At 28.9% G+C, this 20,974-nt stretch overlaps 1 protein-coding gene and 1 long non-coding RNA gene across 3 annotated transcripts in view; one reads left to right on the top strand and one right to left on the bottom strand.

Moving 5' to 3' along the window:
* Positions 1 to 20,974, bottom strand: part of LOC111676782 (axin) — a 55,653-nt gene extending 34,679 nt beyond the window's left edge. The window contains exons 1-2 of one of the 2 annotated variants that reach the window (XM_046948533.1): positions 20,520 to 20,974; positions 4,922 to 5,231 (exon numbers count right to left, since the gene is read on the bottom strand). The gene's annotated coding sequence lies outside the window, so the exon portion shown is untranslated. The remainder of the gene's footprint in view (positions 1 to 4,921; positions 5,232 to 20,519) is intronic. The other variant, XM_046948532.1, reaches the window with a different exon arrangement.
* On the top strand, positions 6,941 to 8,434 carry LOC124419376. The gene is made up of 3 exons (XR_006940525.1): positions 6,941 to 7,071; positions 7,797 to 7,925; positions 7,984 to 8,434. It is a non-coding gene; the product is annotated as an uncharacterized LOC124419376 (long non-coding RNA).

Here is a 20,974-nt window from a genome sequence, read left to right as displayed (position 1 = left end):
ATTTGAATTTGTAAAAAAATTCAAATATTGAAATGTGAAAGTTATAAAATGTTGAGTTATAAAAGATGAAAGTAATTTTCAGAAGGGAACCTAATATGGAGAGTAGGGTTAATTATGTATCGATCTTCACAGAAGTTAGTAGAGAGATTTTGGCTCATACAATACTTGTTCATGCTGAATTTCATCGCTGTCATTACATAACACTCAGAATTTCATCTAGCTCCTCCCGAGTAGTCCCTATCGAAATTTCAACAGATGGACAGACTTTGCTAAATCTTCTTAAAATCTAATAATGACCCAAACAGGAGGAAGAACACAACACGCGTGCGTTTAACGCTTTTTAAACGTGTTCGCGCTTTATAAGCTGTGAGTCATTTTGATCTTTCTTTAAAGGTTTTTTAACACTATTACTTAAAAAATTGTTTCAAGTTTTAATTTTTTCTTTTATCGTTGGTGAAATTTATTTCATATTAGTATATTTTTATAATACGCTTTTCAAACTTGTTCGCGTTTTATAAGCTGCTAGTTACACACCGCGCGTCATATTGATCTTTCTATTACTGTTAAAAAATTTTTAATTTTTGTTTTAAGTTTTAATATTTTTCTTTCCTTGTTGGTGAAATTTATTTCATATTAGTACATTTTTATTCTACACCAAACCAAATTACAACCCTGATCAGCTGCCGGCACGTCAAAAGTTAAAAGTTGCTCAACATTTCAATGCAGACGCTTTACAGACTACTATGTGTAATTTGTTAAATGAAAATACACTATTTTAACTTTTTTTTGACAGACTTATATATGCTTAAAGGTACTAAATACAGACCGTATCTTAAGATTTTGGACGTACTTGCGGATCAGGTACTTTAATTTTCGTTTATTTTGTCTCAGTATGTAATATATTATAAACTAAAATATAAAATTTAACAAGTAGGAAAGTATAGTCGGGCATGGCCGGCCATATAATACCCTACACCATGTGTATATTTTTAAATTTTTTATTTTTTATAAATGCATTTTATGCTAATTGTACGCAACACTAACACATAAAATGACGGCTAAATTTTTAGTACTAATGTTATACAAAAAACAAGTAGGAAAGTATAGTCGGGCATGGCCGACCATATAATACCCTACACCATGAGTATATTTTTACAATTTTTACTTTTTATAAAATTTTTATTTTTTGTAAAGAAACTTTTATGTTGAATATTACCATAATTCCAAAATATTTAAGCCATTTATTGATAAAAAACTAAAATTTCTAAATAAGGCATTATATAGGTCAAATATGGGCCGATCCTCGGTAAATTTGGGAAAAGGATATATTTCTAAATAACAGTTAGTTTTGTTGAGTTTCATTGCGATACAAATGGTTACAAGTCAATTTTAGACGTTTAAGTCATTTTTTGAAGGGGGGTTTGTATGGGGGCTAGGGTCAAATATAGGCCGATCCGCAGTATCATTTATACTTATATAAAACTTATTTGTGCCAATTTTTAGAGAGATAGCAGAATATTTGACGTAATTATAGCATAAAAAGTTCAAATCGGGAGGTACGGTTGTATGGGGGCTAGGTGAAATAATGGACCGATTTCAACCATTTTCAATAGGCTTCGTCCTTGTGCCAAAAAACATGCTTGGTCCAAATTTCATCAAATTATCTTGAAAATTGCGGTCTGTACCTTGCGCACAAGGTTTACATGGACAGCCAGCCAGCCAGCCGGACAGACGGACGGACGGACATGTCTTAATCGACTCAAAAAATGATTCTGAATCGATCGGTATACTTTAAGGTGGGTATTGGACCAATATTTTTGTATGTTACAAACATCAGCACAAACGTATAATACCCTCCCCACTATAGTGGTGTAGGGTATAACAATACAATACTTAATGTAGGTTTACTGTTTATTTATGTGTGCTTTAAATATTGTGAGCTTAAAAACTAAAATAAGATTTTTTTATAAATACAAGCGTTAAATTTTTAATTGAGTATTGTATGGCAGATAATATAAAATATATCTCCGAAGTTTTATTGAAATCTTAACCTACAAACTGAGCTGATCAAAAATAAAATTTTGTAATATTTGGGAATTCCTAGTGTATCAAAATATTATTTATTTGTCGGCTTTATTCAATAAAGTGTAAATCGTATGAAGTCAGATATTTAAAATTGCAGCGAAAAGGAAAAATTAACGCATTGAAGCCTTTGGGACAATTTAGCACTTAAGTAAAAAAAAAATAAAAAAACACATACAAGAATTTTCTATAAAATTGACTTCCGCTTTAAATATTGATTTATTGATTATATATGTTTTCAATTTTAATGATATTATCTTATTGTATTTATCTGAATTTTCATTCTTGTGTTGTGGTTGTGTTTTGGATTCTCTGTTATCTGAATCTACACTTTATTAAAGGGAATCACAATGGACCTTGTGGTCTCCGAGTAGACAAACATCGTTGTCTACGGTGTATAACCCTTCTTGACATAACCTATCTTATTGTATTTAAATTCTTAAAATTAGCACTGTGATACGATGTGTGCATGGACATGATATAACCGCCTCTTTTTTGTGATATTGTTCTAACTCCTTTTGTGAATTTATCTACTTAAGGCCTTATATATAAACAAATTTTTTTGGTATAAAATATTTATAAATAAAATTTTATATGGAAATTTTGTTTTATAAACCTTTTATAAAATAAAATATTGCTTGTGCATAAGGTCTTTAGTTCACAAAATATGGCCGTGCGGATTCAGACGAATGTCTGACAGTGAAATTTTTGATTACTTTTTTAGCCAGGAATTCGTCGAAGTTAGATCTAAGTATTTTGGAAGTGATGTTATTCAGGAAATTAAACCCTCACTTACAGTAAATGGAATATTTTTATGAATTACGTTTAGGAAACTCAGTTTCTAAACATTGAAAAAGCATACACTCCGTAAACATTTTTCCCCTGATAAGGAGCGCACAACAGGACCGATAGTGGGCTAGGTTAATTTTTTCTATCAACCTACGTACCTAGATTAAATCAATAAATTATTTTTATTGCATTAGAAAATTACACAAAAAGATATTTATATATATCACCGTACAACAAATTGGGAAAAATTGTTGCACCCATGAGCTAGATCCTACACATTGGAAACTACATACTTGATATAGTTAAACTACATTTTTGGTTTTTTATTTTCTGATCGTTTCTTCCTTTAAAAGGACTTTAAAGTTTAAAAGGAAGAGTAAGTATAATTATATTTAGCTTAAATTTGGTTTAGTCTAGTAGGTCAATATAGGTATCGATTGAAAGAGGAGAATAACAGTATTTTTACAACTAAAATAGTTTTAAAATGTTAGAATAAAAAAACTAAAAAAATGTCCTTTTAAATTTTAATCCTTTAATATCCTTATTTTCTATAGTCAGTTTTTTTAGAAAAAAATATATGTTATATTTACAAATATGGAGTTGCAGGCTCCCAAATTTCATGTCTTTATCTTTATTAGTTCTTTGTAAAAAAATTAAAAGTTAAGATGTATTCAAATTAAAAAAAAAATTTGTTGAGAATATTTTGTTTAATTTAATTTATTATTTATACCAATTACCTACCCCCATTATCCCAATGTCTGTTAATTTTTTATCCTAACGTTAAATTGACAGTTTTCCGACAAAATATCTACCAATTAAACATAACCGGTGGTTGAGATAATATGTCTTAAAATATATAAAATTTTATTTCGTATGATTATGACGATTTAGTGATTAAAACAAGCATGTTCCGAATTCTAAAATCCACTTCAGGATAATGATGCCGCACACGATATTTGTTTAACAAATTGTCGCATTATTGTTGTATTGTGCAGTCCTTTAATCTCTATTTGACTCTAGCCCACATTCAGAAAATTAGTTTTTCTTCAATATGTCGCAATTGAAATAAAATTCAACATAAATATTTTATTTGCTAAAATAAATCACATTTGAAAGAAATTTACAACTGGTGTAGGGTATGATATGCTAGGCCAAGTCCGGCTATACTTCCCTAACTTGTTTAAATATTTATGTATATCGTGGTTGTATTTTTTAATAAAAACTATATACTAACAAATTTCTAATTTTTCTACATAATATTTTAACAAAAAAAGGAATTTGAAATTTTTAGAGGGGAAAATTTTATTAATTAATTTATTGAGATATTTAAAAAATATTACAAAAATTAAACAGATGGAGCTATGAAGACCAAATTTCAGACTTTTGTACTCCATTCTAATATCTTTATTATGAATATTTTTTGTTGAACATAAAATTTCAAGGATAATAAAGAATAAACTTTTATAAGGATATTTTTTACATCTTTTTATTCTTGAAAAATAAAACAAAATACGAGATAAAAATACTGCAATTGTTCTCTTTAGTTTGATACCCATATTGTTATAATAGGGTGGCTTAAAATATTTTATAAAAATTTTTGAAAATTGTATGCACCTCAAATTTTAAAATCCTTTTAAAAGGACAAACGATCAGAAAATGAAAATCTGAGTACGCAGTTATACCATATAAATTATGTGCTTTCGTATGTATATGGTTTGGTTCGTGTGTGAAAAATGGTGTTGGACGGTGTATTATATTCAAAATAACTTTTTTTTCAAATGCATATGGACTATTTTAAATTTTGGGTAACTTGACATGTAATATCCCATATGTATGTACATATGTATGTAGTTCTATTAGCAACTTAACATACAAATGTATAAAGGCATAAATGGAATTTTTATTTGCGATTGCTGAAATTTATTTGACAACCAATATGAATATTTTGTTCACTTGATTAAACAACAAAAAAGAATTGTAATATTGAATTTGAAAGAAATGCATACAGATTTATTTTAAATTGAATAAATATCAGATTTTCTTTACTTACCATAAGAACATAAAATGGGAAATGCCAAACAAACACAACTGGAAAAACAAATGGGTAACAATTCTTGAGGTGTGAATAATTTAATTTCGTTTATCACTTTCTAAAGAGATTTATCGTAGCTTAATAATTTATTTTATTTTATATTGATTTAATTCACTTTACTATGTTTGAAATAGCTTAATTTTAAGTTATTTTACTTTTTTCTTATTTTATTTTAATTAATGTTTATATATTATGTTTAAAAAGTTTAATTGTTCAAACACTGGTAAAGTTTTTCATTACATTGTATTTTTAACACAAATTTTCAAATCTGCAAATAAATAAAAAAAATTAAATTATTAGTCATTAAGTAGATATATACTAGAAAATACAATAGAAAATCTCCACTTAGACTTTGTTTTATGCGATTAAATCGTTTCGCCCAATACAAACTGTACTGGTTTGAATTTTGTATTTTTAATTTTAGTTTAATTGATATATATTTTAAAGAATTACCTATTCTCCTAAGTTATTAAACTGAACTTATTCCTATAAAGAATGAATTCTCAAAGTAATTTATTAAATGGAATATTGAGCTAATGAATCAAGTACTTTAATTAAAATTCTTAAAATTGTATTATTAAAAAATTGAAAGGCGATTTAAAAATGTTAGGTAATTAATTCCAAATAAAATTCAATATTTTCAAGCTTATAAAAAATAATTGTATAAAAAATAAAGAAAACAATAATAGAAATTGAAAATATCTAAGAAAAATTTTAGCACTTGTTCAAAAAAAAAAAAAAAATAGTTGTAGAACGAGTGCAAATATAACCATTTCAGATTCCTAAACAACAAGCTTTAAAATAGTGGTGTCTCCTTTACTTCTGGAACCCGTTGCTAGGAACATTGTTGTGGAAGGAACTAGTTATAAATTGCTACTGAACTAGTTCAGTGGAACGCATACTGGTTTAGAAATGACTTCTTGGAATCAGTTGAGAAAAATGTAAAAAAATAAAAATTTATAAAATTAAATTTATCGAAATAGAAAATGCATTCCTATTTCTGCTAGGACTAGACTATAAGGAATTAAAAATATCCTTTGTTGAATTATGCTAGGAGATTAGTAAGAGTTCAGATGGTTCTCTTTATCTAATACAGATTGTAGTTGCTGCAGAATGATCACGAGTTTATATATTTGCAAGTTTTTTTAATAAAATTGTTATACGAATAATTTCTAAACGGTTTCTAAATTATAGTCATAAACTTAATAGTTTCGAACAAAAAAATATACATACATTTAAAACTCGCAAATTCGTTGCTGATAGTTTCAGATTACGTCCAGTGAAGAAATTGTTTGTGTCTTCAAATTCATTCTGACCAAAGAAGATAATTAAAATTAATCCAAACTCTGATCAAATATACATTTTTTCGTATAAATATAATTTTGCGTCGCAAAATTTTTATTATTTTTTCATAATTTTTCATATAATTTTAACTGCCTGGACATTACAAATTTACCTTCTTCGAAATTTATAATCGCTTTATGTTTTTTTTATTGTTTGAAACAATTCTTATTTTTTGACGTTTTGATTAAAAGTTTCATGCAGTAGTCTTAATCTCAATTAATCTCAATTTGAACATTTAATAATTTTTATGAATTAATTGTATAACTAAACCCTAATACGCGCGTCTAACAAATCAATTATTCACGATAATTATCATGATTACTTTAAAGTAATAATATACTGCGCACAAACGAAATCTTACAGAAATTTATTGTTTTAATAGATAATGAAATATACTAATAATTTGTTTGTGTGGGAGCAATTTTGGAAAGCATTCAAACACCAAATGGATTACTTCAGTCGACTATACTGTTCTAAAATAAAAGCAACGTCCAATATTTTATGAAAATTATACATGTACATAATTGATAAAACTTAAAAATTTCAAATTTTTAACTAATGAATCAAATTTTTAAAATACGATAGGCGGAGAAACTTTGTCTTTTCAAAATGAAGTTTGTATATAAAATTTTTTTTTAAATTTTAATTTCTTGGGAAAAAAAAATGTTGAAATCCAAAATACCAGGAGAATGGGCAGTTGGAACTTTATAGAAATTTTTAACCAACAATCTTTCGAAGATATTTGGTGGTTAAAGTCTTTCCAGGTTAGATATTTGATATCAAATTCTTGTTCTTAGAAAAATTTTAAATCCAGAAGATCTGGAGAAAATGGACGATTGGAACTTTCCGGATATTTATAACAATCAATCTATTTATGACATTTGCTCGTTAAAATCTGTCGACATTACTAATAACATATTTGAAGTACATTAATTTTTTTTTTAACCAGTGAAATTTTCATAAGAGTGTCATTTAGAGAATGTGTTTTATTTTTGACATACAAATATCGGATTTTAACTGTTTCTTAAACTAAGATTAGATGTAGTTCAGAGTTGCCAAAAATTAATAACATCCCTGCAATGACACGCTAATGTAAAATTCATAGGGTTTTCACCTGAATTTGAAGCACTTCGAGTTGCTAGTTCTAATGAAAGTACTTGTAGTAGGATGCTATAAATAAATTATATAAATACACATTGAAATAGGTTTTAACTTAATGTATATTTTATATTCATGGGATAGGTTTTAGTCCCATTAACTTGGCTCTCAATTATATATTTTTTTATTTTGTAATATTTTATATAGCTTGAAAAAAAAACGGTTAAGGAAACATTTTAGGAATGTTTAAGTGACGGATTTTGAGGAAGATTTTTACTAGATCCATTTTTAACAAAACATATACATAAATGTATATGTATAGAAGACAATATATACATATTTCCATTCCTATCTTACACATATCTCTATTTTTTGTTTTCTCTTTTTCTAGACTTTTATTGCCCTTTTTCAGGATCTTCACTTTTTACGAATGGAACCACAATGGACCTTTAGTTTTAAAACCACAGAGCTCCGATCCGGATGGACTAATACTTTGTTTTTGCCATGAGCTTAAATTTATGTATGTATAACAGGATTTGTACCAGTTGGTATTTTTTAGATAGCAACAGTAATTACAGATATAACATTGAAATGTGTTGATGTTTCTCTTTATGCGGTTGTTCCACCCGGAAGGGATATAGCCATCTGGTCTAAAAACGCTTGGATTAGTCGATATACTAAAAAATAAATATGGGTAAATAAGAACAACAATTATTAAATATTGGGCATAATCCACATAGTTCCAACATTCATTAAAAAAAATAAAAAGTTATTCGATCATATAAGTAAAAAAATTATATACACTTTTTTAGCCAAAAAAATCAAAATTATCATATAAGTCAAAAAATTATATACACAATTTTAGGTCAAAATTTTTCCTAATTATATTGTATTAGATATTAATGTTCTAAATCATTAGATAGTTAGTTTTAGTTTTTAATTTCGTGATCCTTTATCGTTTTTAAAAAATTTTAGAGAAGTAGGTACATTTAAAAATATACATTTTAAAATACTTCTATTGGTCAAACAATGTTAAAATATTTAGTATTATTTTATACGGTCAGGATAAAAGTATGTTGGTCTGAAGTAGGGTTGTCAATTATTCGTGTAAAATTACGAATAAAAACTAACAATATTTTTTTATTCGAGTAATCGACTAAGTTTAAAAAAATATTTGATTATTCGAACAAATGACGAATAAAAGTTTTTGTTCGAATAATTTAAAAAATATAAATAGAACTTGCTTAACACTCCCAAAATCTTAAGATACGTGTAAAAAACGGGTTTGCGTACATTAATGTACATATATATAAGTTAGGTAAGTAGTAGAGTATTCAATTATTCGGGGTTTTGCCTTATTCGGTTTATTCGACAAATAATTATTTGAGGTTTTACGTTAGCCGGTTAATAATCGGATAATTAAAAATTAATCGGTTATTCGAACAAAAGGAAACTAGGTGTTACTATTGCGTTTTACAATAATCTTCTTCATATTACGCCGATTATGAAAAACTGAGTACACAGAGTTAACACTAACGTGGAAAATAACTTTTGCACGCTTTATAAATAAAATTATGATTTTCACTTCTTTCACTTTAATTCTATGTTTAGTTCTTCTCAAATATTATAAACCATTCCTGTTTATGTGAAATGCTTTTCTATATAAAGAAATTACTGTTTTTAAGATTTTCAACGAGTTCTAGAATTCATACGTTCCCTTAAACACTAGTTCAACTATAACTGTTGCTGAAGAACTTATTGGAAATACTTGAGAACACAACAATGTTCCCAAAAAACTTGTTGTAGAAATAAAGGCTATATAATTATTTCCATGATTTCTTTTCAAAAATCATGAAATAACTTTTCTTTTTTAGAAAAATTATTAAGAAATTAAGAAAAGAAGAAAATTTATAAAAAAATATTCAATTATGTAGAAAATATATAGTAATTTTACTGCTAAATAGTTAGTTTTTCTTAATCGGTTAATTGATAGAAATTATTCGGTTTATTCGTTGTTAGAAATTTGACAATTTCCATTTATTTGAACGATTAATCGTAAAAAAATAATCGATTAACCGATCGACGATTAATCGTTTGAATACTCTAGTAAGTAGCTTACTTAGTTCAATCTCAACCTATTTTAATTTTTTCAGTAGATTTTAAAGTGGAAGCTGAGGCTTTTAAAATTATATGATATTAATATACGATATGTGTGTATTTCATCAGCTACATAACATGTTTTATAACCACCATCAAAAATGATGTGGGTTCGTCAGCGTCCATCCGCTGCCTGTCTGTTGAAAACATGATAGGACAAATCGAAATTTTTATGTAAAATATTATGTACGATCCTTCCTCCCTCATTAGAAAATGAATTTAACGCACAAAAACTGCTTAAAAATATCAGTATAGCAACAAAATTCTCAATGCGACCTTTTAAACAACTTTGTTTACAACCAAGTTGCACACAAATGTTATAATTTTGAAAACAATCCCTTTAACAAGTTTATTTTGTAAAACGAATTTTTAAAAAGCCCAAATCGGGAGTTACGGTTGTATGGGGGCTAGGTGAAATATTGGTTTCGTACCTGTGCCAAAAAACATGCTTGGTCCAAATTTCATCAAATTATATTCAAAATTGCGGACGGAGGACGGACGGACATGTCTTAATTGACTCAATCTGAATCGATCGGTATACTTTAAAGTGGGTATTGGACCAATATTTTTGTGTGTTACAAACGTATAATACCCTCCCCACTCGATCCGTTTGTAGAACTTGCAAAACATTTTGATCTTTCGTACAACAACTTCTTAAAGCAATTCGACACACATTGCAATTGCCTTGCTTTAGGAACTATCTGTTTCACTTATTGCAAGCATTTAGGTTTAGGTTAGGTTAAGAAGGGTTATACAACGTAAAAAACGGTGTATATTCACTCGGCAAGCATTTAAAAATTCATAGAATCACATCTAAAACAGAAAGCATTCCACTTTTAACATTGCAAAATATAAATTTTGCAATGCTAAATAAACATCGAGTTCGCGAATTCTTGCAGCATTTAAATCTACATAAATATTGATTCGCTATGAGTCAAAGTTATTATAAATTCAAATTTGCACAAATCGTCTTATTTCCTTTCCAAATTGAAAAGGGGATAAAAACAAGTAAAATATTCGATTTGCCTGTCCCTATATGTACATACATATATCCGTTAATATGTGTTTAATTGACTTAGGACTGCTTGTTTCTCTAAATTTTTATATTTTTTTATTGAACACAATTTTTCTAGTTCCAATATTATAGAGAATTCAAAAATTACTTTTGAAGAACGAATATGTAATAAAAAGTTTCATTTTATAGATACTCATTCACTCCGCGCGCTACATGGTTAATTTTAAGTTGCAAAAAATACCTTTTAAATTACGAAAAAATACCAAAAAGTCCCATTTTACAGATTCTAAATTATACCTTTAGTTTCCCCCCGGGGGCATGTTACCTTGGCGAGACCTCCGCCTTGGTGTTATTGCAATCCCGGGGTATAAAGAGGGCCCAATACCTCCAATCTGACCGGAATTGAAAAATTGGTGTTCTCAGTCTACTGTTTGGCTTAGTCCTTGCATAGATTGCCTGAGGTCAGACCAGAGCACCGCATAATCTGGTACTAAGGGTGGCCAGTTGCCCGCAGGACTATGTCCTGGCTGGTCAGTTGGTTGAGGTTCCTTCGGGATCCACGTAGTGGCTGTTGGTTGAACCCAAATTCGCGGGAAGAGTATAAGTGGCGGTTAAAAGACTGATGCATGATAATAGTCAATATTTCGGGATAAGTTCGGTGCTGTTGCCGAAAATCAACAGATACCCCACAGAGGAGTGACTGTGGGACTAAGCGTTGGAAATGGGTTGGAGTCAATTGTATATGATACGGAATGAATGTAGAGATATGCGGCACACATCTACCCGTATATCTAAATGAGTGTGTCGTATGTTTTTCTCTATGAATGTGTCGGATAAATGAGATGTGTGCTGGGTTGAATGATGATGGATGAAAGGTATCATGTACAAGTGATACCAATTAATTTTCCTTCCTTGTCCAATGTGAGTAAGAACAATGTCTACGGCTTATTGATGGATCGTGCTTCGGTCCACCGGTTACGTCTCTAGGTGCTGTTGCCGAATCAACAGAGCCATAGAAGTGTGGTTGTCTTACAACGTGACTACTTTGGCAAAAGATTAGATAGCTCGAGTACTCCAGCAAAGTACTTGCGCATGGTACCGGTCATAGCCAATGTCCAAAAATTGCCACCTGAGTCTTCATTGAAGACAAAGGGGCGATGGTAGACCGTTCTCAAGTCTACCCTGTGGATGAAAAAGACCACCGTGAGATAAGGCCGACACGGCAGGTGCTCACGTTGAAACTCTCGACAGTCTTACACCTTTAGTTATATGCATAATTTAATGTTTCCAGGTTTAATATTATAGAAAATTCAAAAGGTACCTCTTGAAAAACCTCCTTGGTTTTAATAATCAACATGTTTAATTTCAAACTTTAAGGATCAATATTATAAAAAAATAAATTTTGAAGTACAAAAAGGACCAAAATTTACCGAATGATGGATGCTGTATGTTGTAATTTATTATTATTTTTTATCGAAAGATGGATAATAAGTCTGAAATTTGTATGAAATTTCAAAAATATAGAGTATATCTGAAGATTCAGATTTCAAAAAAATATCGAAGGTCTGCTGAAAACTGATTTCAACATATATACAGACAGAAGCGGACTTGTTTAAAACAAATGCACTATCTAGCTATAAGGATTCGTAATAAGCAGCGTAAGGATTTCTTTGCAAATGCATGTTAGTCAGTAACTCAAAATAAGTTTTAACATGTTTTCTTTTCGAATCAAAGAATTTGCTACAAAATGGCATCGATTTGTTGTTGCAGATTTTGTTATAAATACATATTTTGCTTTAAATTGCATATATTTTGCATATTTCCAACATTTTTGTGGCATACTTTGCATATTTTTTAATTTTTCTATAACAAATTGTTTTGTTTTCTCTGTATTTCATGTTTACAAACAAATTTGGTACATATTTATATATTTAGATTTAGTATCAATTTCTGAGTCCGTCCATATAAAAATATAACTTGAATGAAATTTTGTTTTTACATATCTCTCACGTCCATAATTCACTTTAAAACATAACCAAACCATAAAATTCGGAAGAAATATAACTTATACAAAAATACATTCATTAACCAAATGTTATTAGAATTGCTAAAAAGTTTTCCACCTTTAGAAATAAAATGTATACTATTTAATGTTGTTTCTTAGTCTTTATATTTGTCTTTCTCGAGATCGTGATTCAGTTAAAGTGGTATTAAAACAGTCCTTAAAAACCTCTATATCTGTTGTCAAAAACTTAAGATTTGAATATCTATTAATATGTACAAATCCTTGCCCTTGTAATAAGTAATAATACTTTATACGGTCAGAAAATTATATTATAGAAATTACAATCTGAATGACAAACTCACGAAGGTGAAGGGTATAATAGAGAAAAATTGTAATTAATACTAGCTGAATTCAAATTTGTTTCAGCTAAATAATATTTGGAAAATGAACAAATCAACTAAATTAATATATACATTAGGGATATAACTAATACCGGCGAAATATTTGCATACCACCACGTGATTATCAAAGTTGTATAAGAAATGAAAATAGTTTCATTGTTGTTGTAACAGCTCGACTGTGGCCGATAGTTCTTTACTGGGGAAAAAACTTTCGGTTGATATAGCTGTCGCTGGATACACAATCTTTGGCCGAGTATGACCCGGGTCGTTCCGGAGCGAAGATCCAAATGAAAATAGTTTTGTAAGGTCATTTGGATTTAAAAGCAATTGAACAATTTCTAATATAAACTAATTATTTTTTTAAGTTTTTCCTTTTATTATTTTAAAATTTATAAACGACCATTTTTGCCAAAAACTATATTTTTGTCAAATCGTGTCTCATCACTGCCTATAGGGTAAATGCACCTAATGTCGGCATCACCCAGTAGTCGGCATCTTTTACATAAAAATGTAAATAAATAAGAAAAGCTGTACAAATTTATTAAGGTTTGATCTATATTTCATAGAAAATATGGTCTTTTTGCTTTATGAAATGAGTAAATTTAAGTAGGATTACTAATTTCCTCTATATTTGACGTTTTTTAGTGACAGCTTTGCAGCATTTGTAGTACTGTCAGTTTTCTTAAAAAAAATTTAGTTTTAGTGCCACCTTAAACAAGTGAATATTTATATGAAATTAAATGATTTTTTTGACAAAAATTGATTTAAATTGATTGATTTTTTTCTATAGAAAATTACTTCTATAATAGCTTTTTCTACAGAAGATTACAATTTTTTAAGGGTGTGAAGTTAAATTCGTCGGCCAGATACGTCCCACAACACATTTGTCAAATACGTTCCACATACTGTAAAATTCGTTTTCATATTAAATTAATTGATTTTTTAATAAAACAAACGCCAAATAAAATGTTTTTGTGAAAAAAAGTAAAAATTTATTAAAATTTATTCCAAAAATAAATATGTAAAATAAAAATTAATTAAAATAATTGTATACTCATAAAAAATGGTGGTTAAATAAAAAATTTTCAAATGAAAAAAATCGACACTTTGAGAAGACATGAATTGGGGTACCGGCATAGTGGAAGTAGTTCTTTCCAAAAATATATAGTTTATATGCAATTCCAGCTCTGGATAATTTTTACGAATTTATGAAAAAACATAAAATTATGCCAAAAAATCAGGAATTTTCAAGTGGCTCCAATGGGTATTTAGAGAAGACATGAATCGGGGTAGCGAAAAACTGGAAGTATCCCAGGACTAGTTCTTTCCCAAAACATATAGTTTATATGCAATTCCAGCTCTGGATAATTTTTACGATTTTTTAAAAAACACAAAATTTTGCCAAAAATACTGAAATTTTCAAGTGGCTCCAACGGGTATTTGGAGAAGACATGAATCGGGGTAGCGAAAAACTGGAAGTAGCCCAGGACTAGTTCTTTCCAAAAACATATACTTTATATGCAATTCCAGCCCTGGATAATTTTTACGAATTTTTGAAAAAACATAAAATTTTGCCAAAAAATCTGAAATTTTCATGTGGCTCCAACGGGTATTTAGAGAAGACATGAATCGGGGTAGCGAAAAACTGGAAGTAGCCCAGGACTAGTTCTTTCCAAAAACATATAGTTTATATGCAATTCCAGCTCTGGATAATTTTTACAATTTTTCAAAAAACACAAAATTTTGCCAAAAATTCTGAAATTTTCAAGTGGCTCCAACGGGTATTTAGAGAAGACATGAATCGGGGTAGCGAAAAACTGGAAGTAGCCCAGGACTAGTTCTTTCCAAAAACATATAGTTTATATGCAATTCCAGCTCTGGATAATTTTTACGAATTTTTGAAAAAACGTAAAATTTTGCCAGAAAATCAGAAATTTTCAAGTGGCTCCAACGGGTATTTAGAGAAGACATGAATCAGGGTAGCGAAAAACTGGAAGTAGCCCAGGACTAGTTCTTTCCAAAAACATATAGTTTATATGCAATTCCAGCTCTGGATAATTTTTACAATTTTTCAAAAAACACAAAATTTTGCCAAAAATTCTGAAATTTTCAAGTGGCTCCAACGGGTATTTAGAGAAGACATGAATCGGGGTAGCGAAAAACTGGAAGTAGCCCAGGACTAGTTCTTTTCAAAAACATATAGTTTATATGCAATGCCAGCTCTGGATAATTTTTACGAATTTTTGAAAAAACATAAAATTTCGCCAAAAAATAAGGAAATTTCAAGTGGCTCCAAAGGGTATTTGGAGAAGACATGAATCGGGGTAGCGGAAAACTGGAAGTAGCCCAGGACTAGTTCTTTCCAAAAACATATAGTTTATATGCAATTTCAGCTCGAAATTATTTTTACGAATTTTTGAAAAAACATAAAATTTTGCCAAAAAAGCAGAAATTTTCAAGTGGCTCCAACGGGTATTTAGAGAAGACATGAATCAGGGTAGCGAAAAACTGGAAGTAGCCCAGGACTAGTTCTTTCCAAAAACATATAGTTTATATGCAATTCCAGCTCTGGATAATTTTTAAGATTTTTTAAAAAATACAAAATTTTGTCAAAAAAAAATCAGAAATTTTCAAGTGGCTGCAGCGAGTATTTGGAGAGGAAATAAATAGGGGTACCAACAGAGCCGAAGTAAACCAGGATCTGACTTTTCCAAAAATATATAGATTAAATGCAATTCCAGCTCTGGGTAAATTTTACGATTTTTTTAAACATTAAGTTTTACAAAAATTGGAGTAATTTAAATATGTGCATAGGTAAATTATTTGCTCGTGAAAGATTGAATTCCAGGCAGTAAAAAACTGTAAAAACTGTAACTGTAAAAACTTCACTACATCTACGAATACAATAAATGTAATTTTAAAAACTATACAATAGTTTGGAGTGGGCTTGGATTGCTGAAATGAAATCTCAAATTTTCTCAACAAATTGCTTTTTTCGGCTCTTTTAGATTTAGATTGTGAAATTTTAAATACATTTTCTAATATTCACAACAAATTTTACTTTTGCTACTTTTTCTAGAGCATTTGTGAAGCCTTTAAATTTTAAAAATGTTTTTATTATTTAGGAAATTCGACTGACTTTCTAGATAAAGTCTTTAAGAAAATTAAAAATCAAAGATTTCACAATTTTTTAAATTAGTTTAGGGTTTTTGAGATTCATTTTCCATTTATCACAACAAATTGTAAAATATTACCTGTGAATGGTTATCGTGAAAGTTCAGTGCACTTTAACGTTCAAGTAGAGTCTAAGCGACTCCGTTTTAACTTTATTATTACCTGCAACATTATGCCCTTTAAGAATTTATATAAATCATATATAAAAAACCCGACCCTAACAAGACCCAAAACGACCTATCCAATTGACACAGATGCAAAAACATTTTTAATTTGTGTAAAAATTTACATAATATTTTGCTACCTGTATCACTCTCATCATAAATTCTTAAAAATTATGAATTACCGCGATATTTGTACCTACCCTGATATAAATTAATTCACAGTATTTAAAGTTAAACATTACCTTTTTGGTTTAATCAATTTAATTTTTTGTTTGATAGTCAATATATGAGCAATTATCAAAGTTTTTTAAATTTTATTTTTTCCACACCTTGGATCCGCTCCTGAAATAAAATGTACCCAGCATCAAAAAGCATCGCTCTATAAATAATTCCTTCAAACTTTAATTTTTTAATTGCATTCCCATATAAATCATGCTCGCAATATTCAGATATTAATTGTTATTTTTTAATTTTACTAATTCTATATTTTTCAAAAACTATAGGCAACAAGTTAAAACATTACTGAAATGAAATTTCTTAAATTTTTTTTAAAATAAATCTTATGCGCTAAATTTGAATAATTTTTACAATTATGTGCAATTTTTTCAAATATTACACATATAAATACTACAATTTTACGGATTTTTTTAAATAATTAAGTGAAACCCTCTATAACTTTTGCTTCCCTCGATCAAAATGATTTACGCTAACGGATTCATCACATATTAGGGTCAGTTTATATTCACACAAAATATTTTGAATGTGCCATCAAAAAATTTTTTCTATTTTTTTTAACTCTAAAATTAAAAATGTTTGCCAAATAAAGTTGTCAAGATCGGTTGACAGAATCGCCCTATAAAGAAATATATATACTAACAATTTTATGGTAGTAAATGGGTAAATAAGTTAAAATTTTAAAATCAAATGCTATTTCTTTGGGAAATGTTAAATATAGTTCTTCAAGAATATATGAAATACCCAGGAAGTACATGCAGCATTATTTTTTTTGCTAGTCAAATGTTCTAGTCACTGCTCCTGTGCTTAGATTTTCTATTGTTCTTCAAATAATGGTTTTAACATTCACCTGCAAATTTATTTTGTTATCTTATTTGTAAAACACAATTGTTTCACGCAATCGGTTAAAATATGAAAACTAAGTAACAAATCGAAAATAAAGCTCATACTCCTACACTAGATTAACAGTCATTACTAAAGTACCTCAAAGTTATGCAGACGCTAATTACTAGTCACTGAAAAGTAACTGGTTATGTAAGTACAACCCTTAAAATAGTTTTTAATGGGTCTTCTCCAAAAATTTCTGAATTTTTTGCAAAATTTTATGTTTTTTCAAAAATTCGTAAAAATAATTTAGAGCTGAAATTGCATATAAACTATATGTTTTTGGAAAGAACTAGTCCTGGGCTACTTCCAGTTTTCCGCTACCCCGATTCATGTCTTCTCCAAATACCCTTTGGAGCCACTTGAAATTTCCTTATTTTTTGGCGAAATTTTATGTTTTTTCAAAAATTCGTAAAAATTATCCAGAGCTGGCATTGCATATAAACTATATGTTTTTGAAAAGAACTAGTCCTGGGCTACTTCCAGTTTTTCGCTACCCCGATTCATGTCTTCTCTAAATACCCGTTGGAGCCACTTGAAAATTTCAGAATTTTTGGCAAAATTTTGTGTTTTTTGAAAAATTGTAAAAATTATCCAGAGCTGGAATTGCATATAAACTATATGTTTTTGGAAAGAACTAGTCCTGGGCTACTTCCAGTTTTTCGCTACCCTGATTCATGTCTTCTCTAAATACCCTTTGGAGCCACTTGAAAATTTCTGATTTTTTGGCAAAATTTTACGTTTTTTCAAAAATTCGTAAAAATTATCCAGAGCTGGAATTGCATATAAACTATATGTTTTTGGAAAGAACTAGTCCTGGGCTACTTCCAGTTTTTCGCTACCCTGATTCATGTCTTCTCTAAATACCCGTTGGAGCCACTTGAAAATTTCTGATTTTTTGGCAAAATTTTGTGTTTTTTAAAAAATCGTAAAAATTATCCAGAGCTGGAATTGCATATAAAGTGTATGTTTTTGGAAAGAACTAGTCCTGGGCTACTTCCAGTTTTTCGCTACCCCGATTCATGTCTTCTCCAAATACCCGTTGGAGCCACTTGAAAATTTCAGAATTTTTGGCAAAATTTTGTGTTTTTTAAAAAATCGTAAAAATTATCCAGAGCTGGAATTGCATATAAACTATATGTTTTTGGAAAGACCTAGTCCTGGGCTACTTCCAGTTTTTCGCTACCCCGATTCATGTCTTCTCCAAATACCCGTTGGAGCCACTTGAAAATTTCAGAATTTTTGGCAAAATTTTGTGTTTTTTAAAAAATCGTAAAAATTATCCAGAGCTGGAATTGCATATAAACTATATGTTTTGGGAAAGAACTAGTCCTGGGATACTTCCAGTTTTTCGCTACCCCGATTCATGTCTTCTCTAAATACCCATTGGAGCCACTTGAAAATTCCTGATTTTTTGGCATAATTTTATGTTTTTTCATAAATTCGTAAAAATTATCCAGAGCTGGAATTGCATATAAACTATATATTTTTGGAAAGAACTAGTCCTGGGCTACTTCCACTATGCCGGTACCCCAATTCATGTCTTCTCAAAGTGTCGATTTTTTTCATTTGAAAATTTTTTATTTAACCACCATTTTTTATGAGTATACAATTATTTTAATAAATTTTTTTTTACATATTTATTTTCGGAATAAATTTTAATATATTTTTACTTTTTTTCACAAAAACATTTTATTTGGCGTTTGTTTTATTAAAAAATCAATTAATTTAATATGAAAACGAATTTTACAGTATGTGGAACGTATTTGACAAATATGTTGTGGGACGTATCTGGCCGACGAATTTAACTTCACACCCTTCAATTTTTTACTACAGAATATAATTTTCTATACAAAAAATATGTGTAAAACAGTTTTTTCTATTAAAAATTTTGCATATTGAAATTTTTTCTAGCAAAATTGCTTCTTAATTGTGTTTTTACAAAAAAATTATGAGTATGACATTTTTTTTCTATAGAAAATTCCTAGTATGACAATTTTTCTATAGAAAAGTGTTCTTATTATAATATCCTCTATGAAACTTATGTTAAATTTTTTCCTATAGGAAATTGCATATTTTTATAAAAGATTTTCTTTAAAAAACAGTACATATAACACTTTTCCCTATAAAAAATTACTTTTTTCTCTAACAAAAAATATAATATTGTACAGAAAATTGCATGTATAACTCTTTTTCTATAGAAAAAAATGTTATTATGTATACTTATTACAATTATAATTATGTTCATAACATATTTTTCTACAGAAAAAACGATATTATTACAGTTATTTCTATAGAAAAAATTTAATTAAAAATTTTCTTTGGAAAATTGTGTATATATCACTTTTTTCTATAAATAAATATGCTTTTTTCAAACAAAAAATCTACTGCCGACTATAGGGACTTTTTTTGTCGAACTTAGGAACTCTGGTGCCGACTATTGGAAAATGTGGAGTTTTTAACAAAATTTACAAATTACTAAAAACTAGTTATTTGTTTTTCAAAAAAGTTAAATAGATATAAAACTTAACTAAACACATAATTGAAATAACTAAAAATCATCGTAATAACATTTATGGACTCTTTAGGGGGATAGTTTGAAAAAGAGAAAAAAGTTAAACTGCCGACTATTGGTACATTTACCCTATCTCTTTTTGATTTTTATGCAATTATACTATTTCTTAATCAAAATTCCATAAACTAGATTTTGTTAATAATATTTGTTTTGACCCTATTTCCGATTCCTATAGACCTAAATTACTAGTTTTAAGCAGCTAAATTCTTAAAAGTATATCTAATTCAGTAAGTTAAAATTTGGATTCCCGAGATTTATGGAGCCTTCAAAAAAACTAGTTAAAAAAACAGACGGACAGACATTTAGGCCCTGAACCTTTTAAACAACCGCGAGAAAATAACGTAGTTTCTCCCATTTTTTTTAATGGTCTATGATATCCCAACTTGCATATATACAATAAATGTTAATAGTTATACCCTAATGTACATATACAATATGTAAGTATCTACCGTATCTACTGTATGTATGAATATAACAATATTAAATACAAATTTATAATTTTACCTTTGAAGTTACGTGTTGTGGACAAACAAACGTAAAAGTACTATAACTGGTGCCACTACCACCACTGTCATTAAGATGTTGAGAAGAGCAGCAAATAACAAAAACAAAGTAAATTTGACATTTGCAATGTTAAGAAGAAGACGACGACAACGAAAGGTTTTTTGTTGAGTGGGTGTGGACGGGTTAAAAATGGCTTTCTTTGATGTTGCGACAAAGATGTTGAGTGCTTTTTTATTTGCAACAGGATCAGAGACTGAGACAGTTAATGATGGAAGCGCCGACAGTAGTAGTGGTGGTAGGAGTAGTGTTGATGACGATGAAGCACAACAAGGGAGGGAGCTGATTTTCATTTTGATTTAATGCTCATAGATTTATATTTTATAAAAGAAAATTATTTGCAAAATAAATTCACGTTTTTGTTTCATATATTTCATTTAAATTAAATATAACAATAA

The sequence above is a fragment of the Lucilia cuprina genome, chromosome 4, assembly GCF_022045245.1.
Source record: "Lucilia cuprina isolate Lc7/37 chromosome 4, ASM2204524v1, whole genome shotgun sequence".
In the NCBI taxonomy this organism is placed as follows: domain Eukaryota; kingdom Metazoa; phylum Arthropoda; class Insecta; order Diptera; family Calliphoridae; genus Lucilia; species Lucilia cuprina.
This window is presented reverse-complemented; position numbering and strand designations above follow the sequence as displayed.